This window comes from Leopardus geoffroyi, chromosome B4, assembly GCF_018350155.1.
Source record: "Leopardus geoffroyi isolate Oge1 chromosome B4, O.geoffroyi_Oge1_pat1.0, whole genome shotgun sequence".
NCBI classification, from domain to species: Eukaryota; Metazoa; Chordata; class Mammalia; order Carnivora; family Felidae; genus Leopardus; species Leopardus geoffroyi.
This window is the reverse complement of record NC_059341.1, coordinates 94,907,167-94,933,694: the sequence shown is the minus strand read 5'-3', so window position 1 is coordinate 94,933,694 and position 26,528 is coordinate 94,907,167. Positions and strand designations below refer to the sequence as shown.

The window sequence follows — 26,528 nt, the reverse complement described above, 5'->3', positions numbered from 1 at the left end:
AGGGAAGAAAATAAGAATGGGTGGGACCCAGCAGAAAAACCGAAGTAGGTAACACCTATCATCCTAAATTCCCTTTGTAAAATAGAAAGCAAGTTTGCAGAATGAGGGACTTGAGGCAAACGGTAGGATTATTCACCAGGGGGCTACCCACGAAAGGTAGCAGGATTATTCAGTAGGCTGCACTCAGAGTTGAGCAGAGGTTGGAGAGGAAGATGGCACTGTTTTTGCAGCAGTGCTCAGCCGTCCAGAGGGCAGATGGTTCCGGCGACCCAGGCTCAGAGGGTAAGAGGACAAGGAAATTAGAGGATACTGGCAATAAGGGGGTTTGAAGTGATGGAACATCAGGTCCGGTCGGGAAAGAAGTAAAAAAAGAAGAGGGCTGATGAAATGGAAAAACCAGAGGCAAAAAGGAACAGGAGGCCTCCGTAAGGTTAAAGAAAAGGCTCAGTCTGAGTGAGAGACTAGACAGCTGGAGCAACGGGAGGTTGTGGTCAATCTTCCAACACAGAAGGAGACTTTTTATTGTGGAGCTCTCTTGCACATCTCTGACTCCTCCTCCAGAACCACAAACTCCTAGGCAAGGGGAAAGACAAGATACTAGATATTCTGCATTTACGACCACCAGATTAATATTTGGAGACCACATCTGAGTTATGTAAGACTTAATAATGTGCACTAAAACTGTAAATACTTGATAAGAAACCATATGATTTCACCATCTTACCCAACCAAATTCATAACTCAGCAAAAACCTATATAGACTAATTATGCTCACTCAAGAAAGTAGCTGAGATTACATTCAAGAACAAAAGATAGCTACCGTTTGGGAAGATTGGTATTGCACCAAGTTGCCTGAATATTTTTATTTTTATTTTTATTTTTTTAATGTTTATTTGGGGGGGGGGTGCACGCAGAGAAAGAAGGAGACACAGAATCTGAAGCAGGATTCAGGCTCTGAGCTGTCAGCACAGAGTCCAACACAGGGCTCCGGGCTCAAAGTCACAAACCGTGAGATCATGACCTGAGGCAAAGTCAGATGCTCAACTGACTGAGCCACTGAGGCGCCCCTGATTATTTTAAATTTGTAAACATTGGCTTAGTTTAATTAAAGCCACTTGTCCTTATTCTTTGGAGGGGACAGCAACTCAGGCCGCAATGTGACTACATTCAAGAAAACAATTAAAATATCCTGTTTAATTTGTGGGGAAAAAAAAGAATATAATTTGTGAACTTAATGTTTTTCTTTTTTTTTAAGATAAACCTCAACTTACCTAGATCTAGCCATTAATATTCTTAGCCTCTTCTGCAGCATCAGGAGTTTAATCATTCTTCAAAATACCATGTTTTCTTTGTTTGGTGACTTAACCTAGAAACAGAAAAAAGGCAAGAATTTATTTCTCTTAAAGCAATGATTTTCCTTATAAGACTTCCAGTAGCACTGTTAGTTCAGTTAATCTATTTAAATAAACTCAAAAGTATAAAAATCTGATAAATATAGATCTATTTTTAAAATTAAAATGACATGTCACGTTACCATTCACACAGCCTTTTCAAAGGAAGAAGTAAACATGCTATATAGTCTAAGTTCTATAATGTTTGATATCAGAACCTTCATAAGTCATTGACTGGCTTCTCCACTACAGCTATGACACTGGACAACTCACTTCTCTATACTTATCTCCTCAGCCATAAAATGAGAGGTCAGACTAAACCACCTCTGACCTTCCTTTCCAACTCTAAAACCCCATTTCATCCTGTGGCAGGCTAATTCTCCACTTCCAGTCACTTTTCTTAAACCTTTCTGGCACTCCTCCCAAAGAGCAGACTTGAGAGTGCACTTGCTGTACCTTCCTAGTCTACAAGACCCCTCCAGAACCAAATCAGAGGAGTCAGTCATTAGGACTGTCATTAGTCAAGTCAGTCATTAGTCAGTCATTAGAACAAGCATGTCATAGAGTCACAGGATAATGGTGTAACTTATAGCAATAAATTATAATTTAAAGTTTCAAGAGATTCCAACATACTTTTGGGAAATTTCCGGTCAATCAATTCCCTTTTTATAACACAGAAAAATATCAAACTTAAACATGGGCACTAACATTTACTGAATAACTACACTGTATCAGGCATTAGGGGTTTTGCAAATAGTCTCATTTAAATCTATATATTAACTAGAGTTAACAAATGATTGATTCCCAAAATGAACATTTCCAGGTATACCTGGCCGGCTCAGTCTGTTGGGCGTTTGATTCTTGATACGGCTCAGGTTATGATCCCTGGGTCACGGTCACAGGATTGAGCCCTGCATCGGGCTCTGCACTGAGCGTGGAGCCTACTTAAGATTCATTCTCTTTCTCTCTCTCTCTCTCAGGGCACCTGACTGGCTCAGTGGATTAAGTGTCTAACTTTGGCTCAGGTCATGATCTGGCAGTTTGTGGGTTTGAGCCCTGTGTTCGGCCCTGTGCTGACAGCTCAGAGCCTGGAGCCTGCTTCAGATTCTGTGTCTCCCCCTCTCTCTGCCCCTCCCCCACTCACACTCTATCTCTCTCAAAAATAAACATTAAAAAAAAAAAGATTCTCTCTCTCTCTCCCTCCCCCTCCCCCCACTCTCTAAGAAGATAAAAATTAGATAAATAAAATAAATTTAAGAAACTACAAAATGAACATTTCTAAATCATGAATCCACATGCAAACAAAATTTTCAATTTTGGACTTCGAACCTATATACAAAATCAGCAGTTCAGCCAGGTGTGTTTGTGCCCCTCATAAGCTGCTGCTACAGCCCATGTTAGAGTGGGCGGCTACCCAGTGCCTCTGCTTTAGCACACCCTTCTTTTCTCCAGGAGATTAACATATATCATGCTTTTTGGCTTATAAAATTATGTGGCTAATTCCAACACAAATCATTGCTCTTACAAGAATACACATTGTTTGTTCATCTCTCTCTCCTGAGAGATGTCAGCCAATTAACTCAGGAAAATCTCTCTTCTCATAGATTCCACTTACAAGCATCTCACAACCTCCTTTCTGAAATAAGTTTAATTATAGTAAATATGACTAACAGAAGTGACAGTGACCCTTCTATAACCCTATACCAAGGAATAATCTTAAGTTTTGAAATAAAATATATCAAAGAATCAGTGTACCAACCTATAAGGCTCTAGAAAATATTGAAAAGCATCCAACAAAATCTATGAAAACTTTTTATTCTGTCCTACCTTCAGTCCTCTTTTTTTTTCTTTTCCTAATTTTTTTTTATTTGAGTAAAAGACACATAACATAAAATTGATTATCCTATCTATTTTTAAGTGCACAGTTTAGGAGAGTTAGATATATTCAATATTGTTGTGCAACCAATATCTAGAACTTCTTCATCTTAAAAGATCGAAACTCTGTACCCATTAAATAGCTCATGGGTACAGAGTTTCCCATGTCGGAAAACTCCCATGTTGGAGTTCCCCTCCCAACTAATGCTGGCAACCACCATTCTACTTTCTGTTTTTATGAGTTTGACTACTCTAGGTACCGTATATAAATGAGATCACAGTATTTATCTTTTTTGTGCCTGCCTTATTTCACTAGGCATGATGTCCTTAAAGCTTATCCATGCTGTAACAGGTGTCACAGTTTCCTTTTAAAGCTGGAACAATATTCCACTACACACACACACACACACACACACACACACCAGATTTTGCTTATCCATTCATCTATTGATGGACATTTATCCACCTTTTAGCTACTGTGAATAATGCAGCTGCTAATGTGAATGTACAAATATCTTTGAGACTGTGCTTTCAATTCAATGCTGCTGATCACATGGTAATTCTATTTTTTATTTCGTGAGGAACTGCCATTCTGTTTTCCTCAGCAGCTGTACCACTGATGTTCCCACGAGTATGCCTAAGAGTTCCAATTTCTCCACATCCTCACCAACATGTTTTCTGTTTTTGTTTGTTGGTATTAGCCATCCTAATGGGTATGAGATGTTATCTCCATGTAGTTTTGATTTGCATTTCCTTAATAATTAGTGATCTTGAGCATCTTTTTATGTGCTTAGTAATCATTCATATATCTTCTTTGGTGAAATGTCTATACAAGTCCTTGGCCTATTTTTGAGTTGGTATGTTTTTTAGTTTTGGACTCTAAAAAATTTTTTTAAGTTTATTGGTTTATTTTGAGAGAGAGAGACAGAGAGAGTGAGCAGGGGAGGGGCAGAAGGAGAGGGAGACAGAGAATCCCAGGCAGGCTCCGTGCTGTCAGTATGGAGCCTGATGTGGGGCTTGAACTCATGAACCATGAGATCATGACCTGAGCCGAAGCCAAGAATCGGACGCTTAACCAACTGAGCCACCCAGGCACCCGCCCCTGTTCCGGACTTTTAGAAGTTCTCTATATATTTTGCATATTAATCTCTTATCAAATATATGGTTTGCAAATATTTCCCCCCATTCCGTGGGTTGCCATTTTCAGTCTGTTGAATAGTGTCTTTTCATGTACAAAATTTTTTATTTTCCGTGAAGTCCAATTTGTCTATTTTTGCCTTTGTTGCCTATCCTTCTGGTGTCATACCCAAGAAAGCAGTGCCAGATCCAATGCCGTGAAGCTTTTGTTTAATGGTTTTTTTTCTAAGAACTATATTGTTTTATGTTATATTTAGGTCTTTGATCCTTTTTGAGTTAATTTTTGTATGGGTGTTAGGTGAGGGTACAAGTTCATTCTTTTGCATATGGATATCCAGTTTCCCAAGCACCATGTTTGGAAAAGATTGTCCTTTCCCCATTGAATGGTATTGGCACTTTTGTCAAAACTTAGTTCACCATATATGTGAGGATTTGTTTCTGGATTCTCTATTCTATTCCACTGGTCTATCAGTCTGTCTTTATGCCAATACCATACTGTTTGATTACTGTAGCTATGTAATAAGTTTTGAAATCTGGAAGTGTGAGTTGCCCTGTTTTGCCTTTTTAAAAATACTTTAAAAAAATGTTTATTTTGAGAAAGAGAAAAAGAGAGTGCGAGCAGGGGGACTGAGACAAAGAGAGAAGAGAGGGAATCCCAAGTAGGCTCTGTGCATCAGCGCAGATCTAATGTGGGGTTCGATCCCACAAACCATGAGATCGTGACCTGAACTTTAAAATCAAGAGTTGAATGCTTAACCAACTGAGCCACCCAAGTGCCCCCTGTTCTTTTTCAAAAAAATGTTTTGGCTATTTGGGGTCCCCTGAGATTCTATATAAATTTTAGGGTGGGTTTTTCTATTTTTTGAAAAAAAAACACCACTGGATTTTGATAGGGGTTGCACTGAATCTGCAGCTCTCTTTGAGGAGCACTCACATTTTAACAATATTACATCTTCTAATCCATGAACACAGGTGTGTTTAGTTATGTCTTCCTTAATGTCTTTCAGCAATGTTTTGTAGATTTTATTGTACAAGTCTTTCACCACCTTGGTTAACTTAATTTGTAAGTATTTTATTGATGCTACTGTAAATGGAACTGTTTTTGTAATTTCCATTCAGATTGCTCACTGCTAGTATATAGAAATGTAACTATTTTTTGCATATTGACTTTGTATCCTAGTATTTTGCTGAATTTGTTTATTAGTCCTAAAAAATTTTTGTGTGTGGAATCTTTCAATACATGTGAGATCATATCATCTGCAAACAGATAGTTTTACTTCTTCCTTTCCAATTTGGATGCCTTCTATTTCTCTTTCTTGCCTAACTGCTCTGGCTAGAACTTCCAGTACTATGTTGAATAAAAGTGGTGAAAGCAGGCATCCTTGACTTGTTCCAATCTTAGAGGAAAGTCTTACAGTCTTTCAGTACTGAGTATGATGTTCACTGTGTGTTTTTAGAGGTGGCTTTTGTCATGTTGAGGTAGTTTCCTTCTATTCCTCATTTTTTAAATTTTTCTACGATGAAAAAATATTGAATTTTGTCAAATGCTTGTTCTGCATCAGTTGAGATGATCATGTGGTTTTTTCCCTTCACGTCATTAATATGATACATTATAATGATTGATTTTTCTATGTTGTACCACTCTTGCATTCCAAGAATAAATCTCACTTTGTCATGTGGGATTTAATATGTTTCTGATTTACATATTAAATGTATGCTTGTATTTGCTAGTATTTTGGGGAGGATTTTTGCATCAATGTTCATAAGGGATATTGGGGGGCACTTGGCTGACTGACTCAGGCAGTGGAGCATGCGACTCGATCTTGGGGTTGTGAGTCCAAGCCCCATGTTGGGTGTAGAGATTACTTAAAAATAAAATCTGTAAAAAAAAAAAAAAAAAGGATCTTGGTCTGTAGTTTTCAGTGTCTTTGTCTGGGTTTGGCATCAGGGTAATGCTGTCCTCATGGAATGAATTAAGAGGTGTTCCCTCTTCAGTTTTTTGGAAAAGTTTGAGAAGGACTAATGTTAACTCTTTAATGTTTGGTAGAACTCAACAGTGAAAACAATCCTCTTCTAGTCAGGATATTTTTGATTACTGGTTCAATCTCCTTACTAGGTCCATTCAGATTTTCTATTTGTGATTTTCTTGGTAGATTTTATTTTTAGGAATTTGTCCTTCATCAATGTTATCTAATTGATAGTTAGATACATCGTTAGTGTACAATTGTTCATAGTACTCTCTTATAGTACTTTTTATTTTAGTAAAATCAGTAATAATATCTCTACTTTCATTTCTTAATTTAGTAATTTGAATCTTCCCTCTTTTTTCTTTATCTAGTAAACATTTGCCAACTTTGTTGCCTTAAAGAATTAATTTTTATTTCGTTGCTTTTTCTTTTTTTCCTATTCTCTATATAACGTATCTCTGCTCTAAACATCATTATTTCCTTCCTTCTGTTAGCCTTGGTTTCAGTTTGTTCTTCTTTTTCTAGTTCCTTAAGTTAGTTACGTTGTCATTTTGAAGTTTTCCTAATTTTTTAATGTAAGCATTTATAGCTGTAAATTTCCCCCTTAGTACTGCTTTCTCTGGATCCCATTCTTTTTGGCATGTTTCTATTTTCATTTATCTCTAAGTATTATCTAATTTTCCTTGTGATTTCTTCTTTGATACACTGATTGTTTAAAAGTGTGTTAATTTCCAGAATTTTATGATTTTTCTCCAGTTTTCCTTCTGTTGTTGATTTTTAACTTCACCCCCATGGTTAGAGAAGATACTTTGTATGATATCTATTTTTTAAAATATATTAAGAATTAATCTACAGCCTGACATATCATCTATCCTGAAAAATGTCCCATGTGTACTTGAGAAAAACGTGGATGCTACTATCGTTGGGTAGAGTGTTTCGTTTGTTTGTTAGATTCAGTTGGTTATGCACTCTAGTTCCTTACTGATATTGTCTAGTTGTTCTATCCATTATTGTGAGTAGGGTACTGAAGTCTCCAACTACTATTGTAAAACTGTCTATTTCTCCCTTCAATTCTGTCAGTTTTTACTTTGTATATTTTGATGATCTGTCATTAGGTACATAAATGTTTATAATTGCTATACTTTCCTGCTCTGTTAATATTTTATTAATATATAATATTCTTGTCTCTTACAAACTTTTTAAATTTATAGTCTATTTTATCTGATATTAGTACAGCCACCTCTGACCTCATTTGGTTACAATTTGAATGCAATATATATTTCCATCTTTTCACTTTCAAGCTACTTGTCTTTGGATCTCTAAAGTGAGCCTCTTGTAGACAGCATATAGTTGGATCATGTGTTTTTATCCATTATGCCAATCTGTCTTTTGATTGGAGAGTTTAATGAATTTACAATTAAAATAATTACTGATAAGAAGGGACTTCTGTCATTTTGCTATTTGTTCTCTAAATGCCTTAAGGTTTTTTGTCCCTCATTTCCTACATTACTGTTTTTGTGTTTAGGTTTTTTGTTTTTTTTTCCTGTAGTGAAATGTTTAAATTTCTTTCTGATTTCCTTTTGTGTGTGTTTTCTACAGATATTTTCTTTGTGGTTATCATGGGGATTAGATCACATCCTAAAGTTATAATAATCCAATGTGAATTTATACCAGCTTAACATCAATAACATATAAAAACTCTGCTTTCTTACAGCTCCATCCCCACTCCTTTCAGTTACTGATGTCCCAAAGCTCTGTGCTTATACTCATAGTGCCCCAAAAGATAAACTAATAATTCTTTTCCGATGTATTAGTTTCTTATATAGAAAACAAAAGAATTACAAGCCACAATTACAATATTAGCCTTTTTTCACCTTTAAATGTTATTCGTCTCTCAATCATGTAGAAAACAAAAAATGCAGTTATAAATCGTTGTTGCAACAGTACTAGTTTTTATAATTCCCCTGTATTCATCTCGAGTGAGATCTTCATTTCTCCATATGGCTTCAAATTACTGTCTAGCATCCTTTCATTTCACGTTGCAGAACTCCCTTGCAAATTTCTTACAGAGCAGGTCTAGTGATAATGAACTTCCTCAGCTTTTGTTTATCTGGGAATGTCTTAATTTCTCCCTTACTGTTAGAGGACAGTTTGGCCAGATACAGAATTCTTGGTTGGCACTTTTTTTCTATGTTTATTTATTTTTCAGAGAGAGAGACAGAATGCAAGCAGGGAAGGGGCAGAGAGAGAGGGAGATGCAGAATTCAAAGCAGGCTACAGTCTCTGAGCTGTCAGCACAGAGCCCAACACAGGGCTCAAACTCATGAACTGTGAGATCATGACCTGAGTGTAAGTCGGATGGTTAACCATTGAGCCACCCAGGTGCCCCAGGCAGTTTTTTTCTTTTAGCACTTTGAATATATAAGCCCACTGCCACCTGGCCTCCAAAGTTTTTAACTTTGCAATTTGCTGATAACTTTATTGAAGATCCCTTATATATGATGATTTGCTTCTCTCTTGCTGCTTTCAAGATTCCTTGTGTTTGGCTTTAGAAAGTTTAATTAAAATGTATCTTGATGTGGCAATCCCTATCAAAACAACACCAGCATTCTTTACAGAGCTAGAATAAACAATCCTAAAATTTGGAACCAAAAAACAAAAAACAAAAAACACCCAAATAGCCAAAGCTATCTTGAAAAAGAAAACCAAAGCTGGAGGCATTACAATCCCAGACTTCAAGCTGTATTACAAAGCTGTAATCATCAAGACAGTATGGTACCGGCACAAGAACAGACACTCAGATCAATGGAACAGAATAGAGAACCCAGAAATGAACCCACAAACATATGGTCAACTAATCTTTGACAAAGCAGGAAAGAATATCTAATGGAATAAAGACGGTCTCTTTAGCAAATGGTGCTGGGAAACCTGGACAGCGACATGCAGAAAAATGAACCTGCACCACTTTCTTATACCATACACAAAAATAAACCAAAAATGGATGAAAGACCTAAATGTAAGACAGGAAGCCATCAAAATCCTCAAGAAGAAAGCAGGCAAAAACCTCTTTGACCTTGGCTGCAGCAACTTCTTACTCAACACATCTCCAGAGGCAAGGGAAACAAAAGCAAAAATGAACTACTGGGACCTCATCAAGATAAAAAGCTTTTGCACAGCAAAGGAAACAATCAGCAAAACTAAAAGGCAACTGATGGAATGGGAGACGATATCTGCAAACGACATATCAGATAAAGGGTTAGTATCCAAAATCTATAAAGAACTTACCAAACTCAGCACACAAAAAACAAATAATCCAGGGAAGAAATGGGCAAAAGCCATGGATAGACACTTCTCCAAAGAAGACATCCGGATGGCCAACCGACACGTGAAAAAATGTTCAACATCACTCATCATTAGGGAAATTCAAATTAAAACCACAATGAGATACCACCTCACACCTGTCAGAATGGCTAACATTAACAACTCAGGCAACAACAGATGTTGGCAAGGATGCGGAGAAAGAGGATCTCTTTTGCATTGTTGGTGGGAATGCAAGATGGTGCAGCCACTCTGGAAAACAGTAAGTATGGAGGTTCCTCAAAAAATTAAAAATAGAACTACCCTACAACCCAGCAATTGCACTACTAGGTATTTATCCAAAGGATACAGCTATGCTGTTTTGAAGGGGCACATGCACCCCAATGTTTATAACAGTGCTACTGACAATAGCCAAAGCATGGAAAGAGCCCAAATGTCCATCGATGGATGAATGGATAAAGAAGATGTGGTATATATATACAATGGAGATTATTCAGCAATCAGAAAGAATGAAATCTTGCCATTTGCAACTACATGGATGGACCTAGAGGGTATTATGCTAAGTGAAATTAGTCAAAGAAAGACAAATATTATGACATAAAATATTATATGTTCACAGATGAACATAAGGGAGGGGAATCAAAAATAATATAAAAACATGGAGGGGACAAAACATAAGAAACTCTTAAATATAGAGAATAAACAGAGGGTTGCTGGAGGGGTTGTAGAAGGGGGGGATGGGCTAAATGGGTAAGGGGCTTAAGGAACCTATCCCTGAAATCATTGTTGCACTATATGCTAATTTGGATGTAAATTAAAAAATAAATAAATTTTTAAAAATGTGTCTTGATGTGTGTCTCTTTGAGTTAATCTAAATTATTCAGAGTGCAAAGAGCTCCTCGGACGTTTACATTCATCGGTTCTTTCATCAAATTTGGGATGTTTTCAGCCCTTATTTCTTCAAATATTCTCTCTTCTAGCACTCCAATATGTATGTTGCTCCACTTGACTGTATCCTACAGGTCTCTTAGATTCTGTTCATTTTTCTTTAGTTTGTTTGATCTGTTCACTTTTTTTCAATCTGTTTTCTGTTCCTCAGACTTGATCATTTTCATGGTCCTATCTTCATGTTTGCTGACTCTTTGTTCTGCCTATTCACATCTGCCTTTTAATCTACTGATTTTTCCATTTTAGTTATTGTACTTTTCAGCTCCAGGATTTGATTTCTTTTTATTTATTCCTTTATTGGTATTTGTTTTCCAAATCTTCCTGTAGTTCTTTCAGTATCTTTAAGACAATTGTTTTTGTCTCTTTGTAATATATCTGTCATCAGGACTTTTTCAAGGGCAATTTCTGTTGATTTCTTTTTTTCCTTCAAATGGGCCATACTTTCTTATTCCTTTGCCTTGTGATTTTGTTGTTGTTGAAAACTGGTATTTTAATCTAATGTGGTAACTCTGGAAATCAGATTTTCCCCTTTGCTGTTTTTTGCCATTTTATTTTTTTGATTGTCATAGGCTCCCTCTTTTGCCAACAGTCAGCCTAAGATATAAACTTAAGGTCTTCTCAGGTCTTTTCTGGGCCTTTTTCTGGGCATGTGTAGTCACTTTTGAAATCTCCCTGTATATGCAGTTGTTTTAGAATTTTGTAGTCTTTAATGTCTGTTTCCCAGAGGGGGAGAAAGAGAAAACTGAATGGGGCAAAAGAAGGTGCTAGCCCTTTAAATCTCCCAGAAGTCACTTCAGCTGGAGGGGAAGAGCTTACAACAACAGGGAGAGGCTCAACAACAGTGGTTGACTGCCCATCTCTTCCTGTGTACCTCTGTGATCAGAAGCAGCAGTCAGTGACCCAAGCACAGATTTCTGACATTTGGAAGAGAAGATCCTTTTTGCCTATCTTGGCTCTCACAAGCTATGTGTAAGCTACACAGGACTAGGAGAAGAGGATGAGTAGCTGTGCTGAGAGCTGAAACTGACCAAAATTAATCACAATTTATAGCCAAGCCTTCTCCTAAAAGATGCAAATCTTTAATAACTCCAATTTACCAAAACAGTTATGTAAGATCCTGACAGGGCAACTGTTGCCTATGTGGGGAGATTGATTCCTGATGCTTCCTATTTTACCATGTTCCCAGAATTCTCTCTGAACCTCTTTTTGAGTATCAATATATATATTCATTTTTGTTATTTTATTAGTTGATTATTAGCACTGCCAAAGTACCATGAAGTTCCTTGCTTGCTTTTTCTACGCAAATATTTAGTATGTCAGTTGTATCAGGGATTAATAGACATTATGGCCTCATTTAAAAGAATATACAAGAACACATTCTGAGTTCTGAATAACTGATATACCAAAGCACTCCTGGAATGAAACAACCCAATGGACCACAGTGTCCTGCCTTTGACTCTGAAACATGAATGTCTCAGATACTCTCCATGACTTCTTAACTGTCTTTGGTTTCTTCCCAGAAGCAGAAGGCTTACAAAAGGTGATTTGGAGGTAGTGAAAGGAAAGAGGTAGTTATAGACACTACATGGAGCCATAATCTTGCTGTAACATGGATATTACTTTATAAAATACATATCTACATCAGAGCAACTATGATTCCACTAAAGCCCTCACTATATGCTAGACAGATTCATTTGGATTATCTCAATCTATACAACCACCCTATGAGGTAGGTACTATCATTATTTCTCTGTTCCAAATGAAGAAACCAAGGCTTAAAGAAGTTAGGTAGCTTTCCCAAGTCAATAGCTGATAAGAAGAAGATCCAGGATTAAATCTGAATCTGACTCCAAAGCCCAAGCTCTTATTAATTAAAATATATAAAAAGCTTAAAACAGTGTCTGGTATATAGTAAGCAATTAGATGTTAGCCACCGAAATAATAATAATTGATTTTAAAACAATGTTTTAAATGGCAATCAGTCAACCTCTCTGTGCCTAAGTTTCCTCATTTATAACATTAGGATACCTATTCACAGAGTTATTGTGAAAACCAAATAAATTCTAGCTATAAAAACATTTAGAAAAATATATATTATATGTGTATATGTTTAATAATATGTTTAAAAACACAAGGAATTATTATATCACCACTACAGGTAAAAATCTCTTGTATTACAAAGGAGCCTTTTGCTCTCTAAGCACAGAAGCCTAGAACTTAAGCACTATCCTCATAACAAGAGTTACATTAATAAATTTAGTAAAGCTGTCCTAAATTATTCCAATATGATTCTTGCAGAATGACAAGCAAAGAGAACACTGAACTCTATTCATGAGTGTGATTATAAATTTGGTGCTTAGGAAGGTATATTTGCTCTTTCAGTTCACTAGCACTGTGGGTGAATTTGGCTTATACTACAGTAGTTCTGTTCAAATGTAGCCAGGACAGAATATCTATAGTTAGAAGCATAGCAATATAACTCTAAATTTGGGGCACAGCTAACTCCACATTTAATTATATTAAAACAATCAAGAGAATGGTATTCAAAAACCTTGTTCTTTGTGTCAGTGGTTTGGTTATTTTTAAACTACTGGGAAGGTCTTTTTTTTTTTTTTTTTTTTTTTTGATTGATACATATTAGTTTTCTGCTTATTTTAACACTGCTAAGGATTTTTTATTATTTATATTATTCTAACGAAGAGTTAAAAAACAAACAAACAAGCTAAGGGGAGAGATTTCTCAGTATATTTTGCTAGTCACAAAACCAGAGCCATTCTGTGAAAAGTAAGGACACCTGCAACAGTTTCCTTGTTAGCTGAAAAAATTTAAAGTACACATGAACACACAAAACCAACAAGTTCCCAATTATCTTTTAAGCTTCTATCCATGAATATGGTTGTATCTGCATATTCCTAAATAGATTTTTCTTCCTTTAGGTTTTTTATTTTACTAGGGGTTATGGTGGTGAACCACTTTGCAGTTCAGAACCCTTTAACCACCCCCTCCTTTTTAAACTTTTCAAAAAACAAAAATAAAAAACTCTTCAAAATTAATTATATTACTTACAAATCACTTCAATATGTGGTACTTTATTTTCTGGAAACTCTTTATGTCTAATCTAAATTCCTGGTACTGCAATTTAAACCAGATTCCTCTCATTTCTGTTTTCTCTGTAAGAGATAAGTAAAACCAGGATGATCAAGAAAAAGTAAGCACATACTTATATATATTTAAACTGTTGTCAATTCATTTTCCTGTGAGTAAATCTAAAATGTTAACAAGGCAAGGGCAATCCAGATCAAGAGTATATGCAGAAGCACAGAAGTCTAATAGGGCATGGCCTGCTCCAGACATAGCAAATAATTTCTTACAGCTGGAAGACAGGGTATGCCTGGGAAATTATTAAGAGATATAGGTAGGAAGACAGGTTCGTGCCATTTCCTGAGGGGCCAGTTTGTACTTTCACAGCTCACATTCTCCCTTAGAATCTGAAAGATGCCACTCATGTCTTAACCAAAATACCATCCTATAGAGGCAGAAAATCTAGAGTACATATAAGGAGAACTTGTAATTCCTAAGAATAACAGTCCATGGTGTTTTACTTTCTATGATGCCCGAAGTCTAACCTACAGTCACAGTCACAGCATCCATCTATAAACATAAATATTCTCCTAACAGCATCTGAACTTGCCTGCAGTGAGTCACTATAGGACGATGACCTGAAGTTCAGATACTTCTTCCAGACCTAAAAAAAAGTTACCCACTTTGACTTCATATTTCACACTGATCTGAAAAAGTCACTTTCAATCATGCATTTTTTTTTTTTTAATTTTTTTTTTCAACGTTTATTTATTTTTGGGACAGAGAGAGACAGAGCATGAACGGGGGAGGGGCAGAGAGAGAGGGAGACACAGAATGGGAAACAGGCTCCAGGCTCTGAGCCATCAGTCCAGAGCCCGACGCGGGGCTCGAACTCACGGACCGCGAGATCGTGACCTGGCTGAAGTCGGACGCTTAACCGACTGCGCCACCCAGGCGCCCCTAATCATGCATTTTAAGAATGAAATAAAAGAATCTGTAGCTATATCTTTACTATCTATCTATCAACAATTGTGTGTGTACTTAGCAAATACTGAGAAAGTGGTATTAAAATGGCTTGCTAAAAATAAGAGAAATTAAAATGGAAGATTATCTAAAACACCACTCTACCTTTAATTCTACTGGTCATAATTCAATCCTGGAATCATCTATAACTTTGGAATATATTACACCTAGAAACACTGGTAATGAAATTTATATAATTAAGTTTGAGTGTACATTATCTCTGTCCCAAGATATAAAAACACAACTACAGATGTGCAAACCCAGAAGATGAGTCACTCTACTCTGGCTAAGTCAATAATGGTAATCAGTACCAACGGCAACAATTCCAGCATCTTCAAGCATAGGAAAAAAAAATCAACCTTGGGACCTCTCAAACCCTTAGTTTAGAACTTTATATTGCAATCTAAAAATATGTACAAGGAAATCAAATACTGTCCTCCAGTAACATCAAAGTGCCAAATATTCTATATGACAGATCACGTAGCTCTCCCCACTAAAAATCCACAGACCACACCACAGAAAGCAGTCATGTAAGATAGCGGTAAGAAAGAATAGGTGTTCTCCAGAAATGCCTGAAAACTGGAATAAATATATTTGGTCTTATGGAGATGGTGCATTCAATTTTCTGTGAGTATTGTGTAACAAAATTCAATGTTCAGATTCTTCAGCTCAGTTATTTCTATGTATGAATTCATACAACTGCATCAAATTAACAAGTGATAGCTTAAGCCTCAAAATAAACTTCTAGCTTATAAATTTAATAATAGACAGTAGTTCACTAGCCTAGATCGAACTCTAGCATAATATTTAACCTATGACATTTTACTAAACTGAGCAACAGCAAGAGGTAAAATCTAAGTATCAATTTTACAGCATTTTGCTTAATAATGGTTCTTAAAAAGCATTTGGCTTTATTCTTTAAAACAAAACACTAAATGCAAGCCACTCTAACTTCAGACGTCATGTGAAATATGCAACTTATTCAGTATCAATCAAGCAATAAATATCCATAAAATGATGCAACATTGCAAGAGAATCTCTAGGCATCTTCGCTTTTTATATTATATGCTTAACCTAGAACTAAACAAACATTAATGAAAGGAAATAAAGTGGTAATTTGAAAAACTGAATATGTAAGTGGAATATACCATAAATCTGTATTTCCAAACACAGGTGGATATCATGCTAGTGCAAGACTCCTATTAAAAGCCTAAATATTGACTGTGTGTACACAGAATGTATACACATAATCTACTTAAAGTAAGGTTAGCCAAATGCCAAGCAACTCTAAATAACCCTCAAAACAAACTGCTTCATGAACAGCTCATCAGATTCTGCATTTAACTCAATCTAAATGCTCTTAAACATAACCTCAAAGGAAAATAAACTTGATTATTTATTTTCCACTTTTAGAGCAATGCATCCAAAATTACTGCTATAATCTAGCATTAAAATTATCTGATTCAAGTACACCATTAATAAAAATGGTTGATATATGTGTTTTCTAACACTCCCCAACCTCCCAAAATGCCCCCCACCACAAAGTTAACCAGAAATAGTTACATCAGAGTACATCTATCCACGTATGGGGCCATTAATAAGCATTGTTTAAAGAACATTTAATGACCAAAACATGTTCATGGTATAAAGTTAAGCAGGAAAGAAAGAACAGATCTGTTCTTTTAAAATGCAATATCAGGGGCGCCTGGGTGGCGCAGTCGGTTAAGCGTCCGACTTCAGCCAGGTCACGATCTCGCGGTCCGTGAGTTCGAGCCCCGCGTCGGGCTCTGGGCTGATGGCTCAGAGCCTGGAGCCTGTTTCCGATTCTGTGTCTCCCTCTCTCTCTGCCCCTCCCCCGTTCATGCTCTGTCTCTCTCTGTCCCAAAAATAAATAAACGTTGAAAAAAAAAAAAAAAATTTTAAAATGCAATATGGTATCCTGGATTGGATTCTGGAACAGAAAAGGACATTCGTGGATAAACTGGGGAAATCCAAATAAAGTCTGTAGTTAACAGTATTGTTAATTTCTTAGTTCTGAAATATGTGTCACAGTAACTATATGAGATTAACATTACTTTTATAATCAACAATATATTACTAACTAAAGAATATACAAATCAATACTTTATTAAGACTTCTTGTGAAAGAAAAGTTATAAATGTCTAGGCAGAGCCCAAAGGCAGACTATATACAAAACAGGTTAGGGCAGAGTGTGGAGAATGTGGTGGCCAAGGGAAACTGCCAGGAGTATTTAAGTAGGCATAACCCAATTAGTAAATGTTGGAAACCTGCCAATACACAGAACTTAACATCCACTTTGAGGCTAAAGGTGCTCACGGCCAGCAAAGTTGTAATCAGAATTCACGTCTTAGGGGAATGTCCTGAAGGGCCCCCACAATACTAAGAATTTATGGAGATGTATAGCTTGGGTTTATTCCAAACAAAAATAATGCAGTTGGGGGCACCTTCCTGGCTCAGCTGGTGGAACATGCAACTCTTGATCTCAGGGCTATGAGTTCAAGCCCCACACTGGATGTAGAGATTACTTAAAAAAATAAAATCTTAAAAAAAAAAAAATGCAGTTGGACATCTGGTACACAACTACCCACTGAGAGCTTCTAGAAACATTCTTCAGTACCATGGTGTGCTCTTTAGGTATTTCTCCTCTACTTAAGAACAGTAAGAAGAACAAGAGAAGTATGTTAAAATCTCTTTGCTTTGCTTTTCCCAGATGCTAGAAGACAGTTATAATCAAGGATTTCAGAGTGTCCAAGACCCAATGTTCTTTTGAGCCTTGATAAATATTTGTCTAGAGAACAATCTTTCAGTGAAGACTGCTGGGAACTATTTTCTTCATTCTTCAAATAGGGAAATGAAGTGAAAAAATTAATCAAAATTTCATTGAAAGCCAAATTTTGAATTTTTAGTTTTCTTGTCTACCACTTTAACAAAGACAATATGCACTTTTTCCCTAGAGCTTCCATGGTTTGTTTTCCTTCAGTTGTACCTTGATTTTAAACTCGAGATATCGATCAACCAAGGTGAACATAATGCCAAAGAGCTATATTCAAAAGTATAGCTAAGATCACTGGGGATATTCCCTCTGAGCACTCTTATGATAAAACATAATTTTAAAGCAATGATGAGACTATTTCTTCCTTTTTTAAAAGCAAATGTGGAGAAAGCAAATATCTACAGAAAACAGTGAGAATTTCTCTTTTTTTAATGTTTATTTATTTATTTTGAGAGAGACAGCATGAGCTAGGGAGGGGCAGAGAGTGAGGAAGAGAGAGAATCCCAAGCAGGCTCCGCATTCAGTGCAAAGCCCTAGGCAGGGCTCAATCTCACAACCATAAGACGATGACTTAAGCTGAAATCAAGTCGATGCTTAATCAACTGGGCCACCCAGGCATCCCAAAAACAGTGAGAATTTCTAAGATGTTTTACCCTGTCTCACTTTCATAATATTTTTTCACCAGTACTGGCTGAAAAGCTATCTATGCTAATTCCCTTTTAAAAAAGAAATCTGGGGCTACGTGGGTGGCTCAGTCAGGTAAGCATCCAACTTCGGCTTCTGATCTCACAGTTCATGAGTTCGAGCCCCACATGAGGCTCTCTGCTGTTAGCACAAAGCACTTCAAATCCTCTCTGTCCTCTTTCCCTGCCCTTCCCCCACTTGCACTTGTGCTCTCGCTCTCTCTCTACAACAAACATTAAAAAAATACATAAAGGGGCGCCTGGGTGGCTCAGTCAACTGAGCATTCAACTTCGGCTCAGGTCATGATCTCGCAGTCTGTGAGTTCGAGCCCCTCATCGGGCTCTGTGCTCACAGCTCAGAGCCTGGAGCCTGCTTTGAATTCTGTGTCTCCCTCTCTCTCTGCCCCTCCCCGACTCATGTTCTGTCTCTCTCTCTCTCTCAAAAATAAACATTAAAAAAAAATTAAAAAATAAACATAAAAATCTGTAAACTTAATTCAACAGTTAGCTACAAAGAATATTAGTCTCATATAATTATGTACTTATGACATTCTGATCAAAGTCTTGAAATTTTTCCACATGCACGGGCACCTGGGTGACTCAGTAGTTGAGTATCCAACTTCATTTCAGGTCATGATCTCACAGGTTGGTGGGTTTGAGCCCCACATCAGGCTCTGTGCTTACAGATGGGAGCCTGGAGCTTGCTTCATATTCTGTGTCTCCCTCTCTCCCCTCTCTGCCCCTTCCCAGCTCGCGCTTGCTCTCTCTAAAATAAATAAATAAATCTAAAAAAGTTTTTTTTCCACATGTAAATTCCAAATCTGAATTCTCTGAAATTATGAACTCTGCTAAATATAAGGCAGAATGCAGCTAAAGCAAGACTTTAATTCTCATATAATTGATAAATGGCCTACAACAGCTCTACTATCCTAATATGTTTTACAATACCATATCAGAACCTAAAATAAAAGGCTTTGTTTTTAGCATTTTAAATTCCTCTAGCAGAAGGCAGTATGAATCTCTGATAATGCCAGCAAGGCAGCATGATAAAATGAAAATATCATGGGCTTTAGGACAACAGAAATCTCAATTCTTTTTGTTTTGGGTTTGGTTTTGTTTGTTTTTTGTTTTGTTTTGTTTTTTTTAGTTTATTTATTTTTTGAGAATGAGAGAGAGAGCGCGCGCACGCGCGCGCCGGCTGGGGAGGGGCAGGGAGAGGGAGAGAGAGAAACCCAGGCAGATTCTATGCTGTCAGTACAGAGTCCAACAAGGGCTCCATCTTACAAACCATGAGATCACAACCTGAGGGGAGATCAAGAGTCAGACACGTAACCGACTGAGCCATCCAGGCACCCCCAGAAATCTGAATTCTTCTTTAATCTCTCTGAAAATAGAGGAAGACGGATTAGAGCAAAACGTAAATGTTAGCATCAGTAATATTTGATGATTGATTAAACTGGGAAGGAAAGCAAGATTCAAGGAATGCACTCACATTTTCATTCAGGTGACAGTACACTCACTGAGCTGGGGAACACAGGAAGGACACAAGATTAAGCAATTTTGAATGCACTGTGATGCCTATGAGATATCCAAGTGGAAATGGCCAACAGGCAAACAGAAATACAGGTATGGAGGTGGAAAAAAGATCTGAGTTGGAGATACAAATCTGGGTCATCTTATGGATGCAAAGCATGGGACAAGATGAGACTGCCCAGTGAGAAGAAAAGTTAAACCTACAGAAACAGAAAAATTAAACCAATATTTGAGGGAACTGCAGGGAAGAGAAGTCCACAAAAGAGCTGGATAGGCACTGTCCAAGAACCCATAAGAATATCTCCAAGAGTATGCTATACAAAAGCCTAGGGAAGAGAATGATTTAAGATGACACGGGATAAGAAAAAGTGTCTCATTGGTAAGATTGCAAAAACCATGGAAAGCTAATTTAAAGAAAAGAATATTTATGGGGCGCCTGGGTGGCTCAGTTGGTTAAGCATCCGACTTCAGCTCAGGTTATGATCTCACGGTTCATGGGTTCGAGCCCTGCGTCGGGCTCTGTGCCGACAGCTCAGGGCCTGGAGCCTGCTTCAGATTCTGTGTCTCCCTCTCTCTGTGTCCCTCCCCTGCTCGCACTCTTTCTCAAAAATAAATATTAAAAAAATTTAAAAAAAAAAAAAAAGAAAGAAATGAATATTTAGCAGTAAGGAAAAGCAGAGTAGAAACAATCAGCTATCTTCAAATTTCTGTCTGTTTCATGGAATAACGGACTGGACTTCCTCCTGAAATAGAAATTGAACCAAAACAGTAAGAACCAAAACATAAGAAGTCAGCGAGAATAAAACATATCTCATCTAACAAAGAACTGAGTTACCAGTCATTGGCAATGTTCAGTAGATTCCACTACTGGTCAAAAAGTTGATGAGATGACTTTGAGCTTTCTTTCAACTGAAGTAATTCAAGGACTAAACTAAATCTGAAATATTTGCACTAAAAGGAACAAAGGGATTGATTCAACAAAAAAGCTCTTATATATTTAGAAATATAAAGTAATGACTCCATGGAGTTTTAAAAATCATATTCAGTTAATCCTAAGTAAAACACATAAAAAAGAGAAAGGCATCTTTAACTGTGTGAGTCTATTACGTGTCTGGTTTTTTTTATGTTTATTTATTTTTGAGAGAGAGACAGACAGAACTCAAGCAGAGGAGGGGCAGAGAGAGAGGGAGACACAGAATCTGAAGCAGGCTCCAGGCTCTGAGCTGTCAGCACAGAGCCCAACATGGGGCTTGAACTCAGGAACTGCGAGATCATGACCTGAGCTGAAGTCAGACGCTTAACGGACTGAGCCACCCAGGTGCCCATAACCTTGAGAGTCCAAAGTAAAACATTTAATACGAAATAAAAACTTTTAGGAGGTGATCCAAGATGATGGCATAGGAAGAGCCTGAACTTATTTCCTCCCATAGACACACAAAATCTACAGCTACGTATGAAACAATTCCTACTAAAGAAGAACTGAAAACTAGCCATCTGAACAGCTCCCTCCATAAGGGATAAAAGGGCCACATCAAGATAGGTAAGTGAGGCAGAAACATGGTCTTACCTCCTCAACCCCACTACAACCACCTACAATAGGGAGGGATCTCACAGACCAGAGCCTCTCCCTGAAGTGTGGACCTACAACAGAGGGATAAAAATATCTGGCTTTGGAAACCAAGAAGGTTTATGTCCAGGGGATCTGGGGAGCTGTATGGATCCTAGATACTCCTTTTGAGGGGTTTGTGTGTGGACTCACTTATCCCTAGACCCAGTGCAAAAGCAATCAGTAGTTTGAGAGGTAACTGGATAATATATGAAGATTTATTCACTGATCTTAAAAGTATCTGCTAAAGGAGCAAGGACCAGTTGGGAGTTTCTTTGGGGAGGGAAGTACCAGCAAGTACCATTTTTGTACTCTCCCTCTATGTTACTACTGCAGGTGGGCACATGCAGACACAGCCTTGCCAAGGCCACCCCCCCAAAACTCTTTCCTTGCCTCACTAAGGCTTACTCTGACCCCAGCACTCCTCAGCCTCTCTAAAATCCATGGGTGAGCATAGTCCACATAGGGGACACCACTTGATCACTTGGCCCTGGTTACTAAAGGGGCTTGCATTTCTGGGCTCCACAGCACTATAAAAATCAGAAAAACAGTTAGTTCTAGACAGGTTATTACACCAGGGGTACTGCAAAGACAGCAAACAGAAACACATCCCCAGGACCAGTAGGTACAGGCTTCAGGTTTGCCACACCCAAGGGACACCTCCAGATCTGCTGGTCCAGAAGTCAGCAGGGTTTATAATTGTAGTCCCACAGGACTGTATGTATTTGCATACATTAAAAGCTTACAGATCTGGCTTCCAATCAGCCTGAAACCAGGTACTGATTGAGATCACTCCCTTGTAACACTGGCAGGTCTTGGCACATTCTCATCAACTGGGACCTTTGAAGAATAAATCAGGCTACTCAGACAATCACATCACAAAGGTTTGAGAAACAACCAAGAGCTAGAGCAAGGCTGAACAATAGGCTCATCTAGGTTCATTGTCTACACAAGGCCACTCCTTCAAGACTTGGAAAGAAAGGTGATTTACCTAATAAATAGAAACAAATACAGAAAGACAAGCAAAATGAGGAAACAGAGGAATATGTTCCAAATGAAAGAACAAGATAAAATCCCAGGAAAGACCTTAATGAAACAGAGATAAATAAGATAATCTATCTGATAAAGGGTTCAAAGTACTGGTCATAAGCTCACCAATCAAGAGAAGAATGGATGAACACAATGAGAACTTCTATAAAGAGATGGAAAATGTAAGAAAGTATCAGATGGATGTTACCCAGCTGAATATAAATGAACTGAAAAATACACTAGAAGGGTCCAACAGCAGACTAGATGAAGGCAAAGAAAGGATCACTGACCTGCGAGACAGGGTAGTGGAACTCACCCAAATAGAGCAGCAGTCAATCAATCTATGAATAAATTAAAAGTAAAGACAACTTAAAGGACCTATAAGACAAAATCAAGCAAACCAACATTTGTATTATAAAGGTCCCAGGGCAGGGCGCCTGGGTGGCTCAGTTGGTTAAGCACCCGACTTCACCTCAGGTCATGATCTCATGGTTCATGGGCTCAAGCCCTGTGTCAAGCTCTGTGCTGACAGCTCGGAGCCTGGAGCCTGCCTCGGATTCTGTCTCCTTCTCTTTCTGTCCCTCCCCCACTCTTGCTGTTGCACTCTCTCACTCAAAAGTAAATGCACATTAACAAATTAAAAAAAAAAAAAAAAAAAAGATCCTGGGGCACCTGAGTGGCTCAGTCAGTTTAAGCATCCAACTTTGGCTCAGGCTATAATCTCACAGTTTGTGGGTTCGAGCTCCACAACAGGCTCTGTGCTGACAGCTCAGGGCCTGGAGCCTCCTTTGGAGTCTGTGTCTCCCTCTCTCTGTCCCTTCCTGCTCGTGCTCTGTCTCTCTCTCTCAAATGTAAATAAACCTAAAAAAAAGTTTAAAAAAAAAAAAAAAAGGTCCCAGAAGAAGAAAGAAAAAGGGGCAGAAAACTTATTTGAAGAAATAATGGCTGAAAGTTTCCCTACCCTGGCAAAGGAAAGAGACATTCAGGTACAGGAGGCACAGAGTTCCAAATAAGATGAACCCAAAGGGATTGGCACCAAGACACATTATAATTAAGATGGCAAAAGTTAAAGATAATTAAACGTAGCAATAGAAAAACAACATGTTACCTATGAAGGAACCCTCATGAGACTGAACTTTCAGCAGAAATTTTGCGAGCCAAAGGAAGTGGCATGGTATATTCAAAGTGCCAAAAGGAAAAAACTTCCCACAAGGAATATTCTACGCAGCAAGGTCATTCAGATTGAAGAAGAGGTAACAAATTTTCCAGACAAGCAAAAGCTAAACCAGCCTTACAAGAAATGTTAAAGGGACTTCTTTCAGCTGAAAAGAAAAGGCAATAACTAATAAGAAAACACAAAGTAAAAATTTGGGGTGCCTGGCTGGCTCAGTCCAAAGAGTGTGTAACACCTGATCTTGGGGGTTGTAAGTTCAAGCACCACATTGGGTGTAGAGATTACTTAAAAATAAAAATCTTAAAAAAAAAAAAAAGTAAAAATCTCATTGGTAAAGGTAAATATATAGTAAAGTTGGTAGATTAGCCACTTACAAGTTAGAATGAAGGTTAAAAGACAAAAGTAGTAAATTTAATTAGAACTATTAATGGTTGAGGGATACACAAAATAAAAAGATATAAAATTCGACATCAAAAACACAAAATGTAGGGAAGGAGAAGCAAAACTGTAGAGTTTCGGAATGCATTCAAATTTAAGATTGCTACCAACTTAAAATACTGTTAAATGCTGCTCTATATGAACCACATGGTAACCACAAAGCAAAAATCTATAATCCACAGAAGATAATGAAAAAAAACCTCTAAACATAACACTAAAGAAAGGCATCAAAACGCAAGAGAAGAGAGCAAGAGAAGATGAAAAGGAGAGAGAGGAACTACAAAAACAGCCAGAAAACAATGAACAAAATAGCAATAAATACATATCTGTCAATAATTCCTTTAGCCCTTCCACACGGTCATGCTGAGCTAGTAGCAGCAGCCACAACCTCAGCCACACCTGCCACCTGCCACGGCCTCTCGACCATGGACCCCACAAAGTGCACGAGCTCCAGGCCTTCGTGAAAATGTATAAACAGGATCCAAGTGTTCTGCAAACTGAGGAAATGCGCTTCCTGCGGGAGCGGGTGGAGAGCATGGGGGGTAAAATACCACCTGCTACTCAAAAAACTAAGTCAGAAGACAGTATGAAGGAAGAAAAATCATAGTAAGAAGGTGGAGGAAAACATAAAGATAGATGAACCATCAAGTAAGGAAAAGTGATCTAGAAATTGACAATGAAGGTGTGACTGAACCAGATACTGATGCCTCTCAAAAAATGGGAAATGAAAATGTAGAGATAACCGAGGAAATGACAGATCAGGCAAATGATAAAAAAAGCGGCTTCCACTGAAGCCCTAAACAACAGTGAACTACAGAAAGCCACTGACTTGTTCACACATGCCTTTAAGTTGAATCCTCGCTTGGGCATTGTGCATGCCAAGAGAGCCAGTGTCTTCATCAAATTACAGAAGCCAGATGCTGCCATCCAAGACTGTGACAGAGCTATTGAAATAAATCCTGATTCAGCTCAGCCTCTCAAGTGGTGATGGAAAGCACGCAGACTTCTGGGCCATTGGGAAGAAGCAGCATGTGACCTCGCCCTTGCTTGTAAACTGGATTAAGATGAAGATGCTAGTGCAATGCTGAAAGAAGTTCAACCGAGGACCCCGAAAACTGTTGAACATTAGATAAAGTATGAGTGAAAACACAAAGAACAAGAAATCAAAGAAAGAATAGAAAGGGTTAAGAAGGCTCGGAGAGAACAAGAGAGCACCCAGAGGGAGGAAGAAGCCAGAGCTTCTTTCCCAGGTGGCTTTCCTGGGGGGGATGCCAGGTAATTTTTCTGAAGGAATGCCTGGAATGGCAGGAATGCCTGGTAATTTTTCTGGAGGAATGCCTGGAATGGCAGGAATGCCTGGGCTTAATGTAAGTCTAAGTGATCCAGAGGTTCTCACAGCCACATAGGATCTAGAAGTTATGGCGGCCTTCTAGGATGTGGCCCAGGACTCAGCAAATATGTCAAATATCAGAGCAACCCAAAGGTTATGAATCTCATCAGTAAATTGTCAGCCAAATTCAGAGGTCAAGCATAATGCCCTTCTGACAAATCAAGCCCTTGCTGAAGCAAAAGCAACTTAGATCACCTGGCAAATGTCACAATAATATAAACCAGTGTACCTCTGACCTTCTCGTGGACAAAGCTGGGATGCTATGAAGAGAATTCCTACCCCTCTGCCCCACATGCAACTAAAACATTTTACAGTGGTTTGCCATTCGGGTATTTATTCAGATAACGTTTTCCCACCAGAAATTAGAAACTTTAAATACTTTTTAAACCTTCAAAATATTTAAAAACATATTAAAAGGGTGTGTTAATCCCTACATTTTTCTTTACTAATCATTTGAGGGTTTTTTTTCCTTTGGATTAATTGGGCAAGGAAGATACTTCAGTATGGAAGACTTATTACTCAGTTTGAGTGAAAATAAAGGTCTATTAGCAAGAGGCAAACAGAACATTTAAACAGATGAAGTCTGAGTTGGATATATGGTTACTGAGGCATTTTTACTTGTCTTTTTAAATGCTTTATTTTTTAAACATGATTTATTTTGATAAAACCACTGGGACCACCAAGTGTTGCACTAGGACCTGGGTAGGGACCAGAAGGACTTGGCAGGACAACAGCAACCTTACACCTTTCATACAGCATGCACCCTTGTGCAGATGCATTTAAATCTTATAGTGTGGTGAAGGAATGATATTTATAATGCTGCAATAGCGTTGGATTACTTAGCCGTGCTCTTGTCTGATATAGAAAAGAAACGTTTCGCATCATTTCAAGAAAATAATAATACTTTATTTTTTTATTTATTTAGAGAGAGAGTGTGCGTGCATGTGCGCACAGGCTCACAAGTGAGGGAAAGGCAGAGAGAGAATCCCAAGCAGACTCCGCACTCTCAGCACGGAGCCCGACATGGAGCTCCATCCCGTGAACTGTGAGATCGTGACCTGAGCCGAAATCAAGAGTCGGACGCCTAAATGACTGAGTCACCCAGGCACCCCAATATTTACTTTAAAATAACTAAATTCTC

General features: G+C 37.9%; 1 protein-coding gene and 1 pseudogene across 2 annotated transcripts in view; one reads left to right on the top strand and one right to left on the bottom strand.

The window, feature by feature from the left end:
- FRS2 (fibroblast growth factor receptor substrate 2) overlaps nucleotides 1–26,528 on the bottom strand; it is a 112,018-nt gene that overhangs the window by 15,337 nt on the left and 70,153 nt on the right. The window contains exons 4-5 of one of the 2 annotated variants that reach the window (XM_045464831.1): nucleotides 13,703–13,806; nucleotides 1,272–1,366 (exon numbers count right to left, since the gene is read on the bottom strand). The gene's annotated coding sequence lies outside the window, so the exon portion shown is untranslated. The remainder of the gene's footprint in view (nucleotides 1–1,271; nucleotides 1,367–13,702; nucleotides 13,807–26,528) is intronic. The other variant, XM_045464832.1, reaches the window with a different exon arrangement.
- Nucleotides 213–25,570, top strand: LOC123591874 (annotated as a pseudogene).